The sequence below is a fragment of the Neopelma chrysocephalum genome, unplaced genomic scaffold, assembly GCF_003984885.1.
Source record: "Neopelma chrysocephalum unplaced genomic scaffold, ASM398488v2 Primary Assembly neopelma1_25, whole genome shotgun sequence".
Lineage (NCBI taxonomy): Eukaryota > Metazoa > Chordata > Aves > Passeriformes > Pipridae > Neopelma > Neopelma chrysocephalum.
The window spans coordinates 32,724,307-32,725,731 of record NW_020897694.1 but is presented as its reverse complement, the minus strand read 5'-3'; positions in this window follow the sequence as shown (position 1 = coordinate 32,725,731).

Sequence of the window (1,425 nt, the reverse complement as noted above, 5' to 3'; positions counted from 1 at the left end):
CAGCAGTCTTTCTGGGAAGGAAGGCAAAAGGGGTTTCCAGTGTGTTTGACACAAGTGATACTTGGTAATAGCAGTATGGGAAATGAGCATGGGTGTGGGGCATAATAACAGAGGTTTGCTGAATTTTTCCTTTATTCTGATGCTGCCTACTGTGCTTTCTATCAAATACTGTTTTAATGAGAAACTTTGTCATGGGCCAAATTATTAAGATTGATGGTTGGCTAAAAGCTGCCTTAAGATAAACTTTATGCTCATTTTTTTTACAAGTTGTGCCACTTACACAAAATGTTCTCAATTTAATACTGGACTGGGCAGAGATGGGTGTACTGTGCCCTTGGAAGCTGCTGGAAGGCAGGAGGGATGTGGTGAGGTGCCCAGCCATCTCTGCCCTTGCTGCCAGCTGCCCAGCCCAAAGCTGGGTCTTGATAGCTGGTGGTTTCGGGGGTGCAGACCAGGCGTTGCCCCTTGGCTTATCATCTGTGCTGGGCAGCTTGAAGCAAGACATAATAACCAGGAGCAGCAGGAGCCAGCTCTGGCCTCTCACCCGGTTCTAGGTGCGGTTTGCTCTCCTCAGCCCTGGTGGCCCACTGGAAAGGCTGGGAGTGAGTGGGGCCTTCCCCTGAGGCGCCTTCACAAAATCATAGAATCAATTAAGTTGAAAAAGACTTCTGAGATCATCGAGTCGAACCTATAACCAAACACCACCACATAGGTAGACCATGGCACTACGTGCAATGTCCAGTCTGTCCTTAAACACCTCCAGGGACGGTTACTCCACCCACTCCCCGGGCAAACGGTTCCAATATCTAATCCTCCTTTCTGTGAAGGAATTCTTCCTGATGTCCAACCTAAACTCTCCTGGTGCAGCTTAAGAGTGTGTCCTCTCGTTCTGTCACTGGCTGCCCGGGAGAAGAGACCAACCCCCACCTGGCTAAAACCTCCTATCAGGTAGTTGTAGAGAGCGATAAGGTCACCCCGAGCCTCCTCTTCTCTAGGCTAAACAACCCCAGCTCCTTCAGCCGCTCCTCACAAGACTTGTGCTCCAGACCCTCCACCAGCCCTGTTGCCGTTCTTCCTTCCCCTGCGGCCGCTTCCCGCTCGCTCCCCGGGCAGGGGGCGGCTCTGCTGGCGCAGCTGGCAGGAAGGCCCGGCGCGGGCAGGGAGGGAAGGGGAAGAGGCGGGGCCTGGAGCCCAGCAGTGTCAATAATACAATAGGGCTCTTGTGCGGCCGCCGCCGCCGGAGGAGGAGCGGGCCGGGCTGCGGGCGCGCTGAGCACCCGGCACGCAGGGCGGGAGGCGCCGCCGGCCACGGGCCCGGGCGGGCGGGGGCGATGCGCGGCGGCGCGGGACGGCACCAGCAGCACCCGCAGCAGCCGCCGCCACTGCCGCGGCGGGAGCGCCAGCCCTGACGGCCGCGGCCGCCCA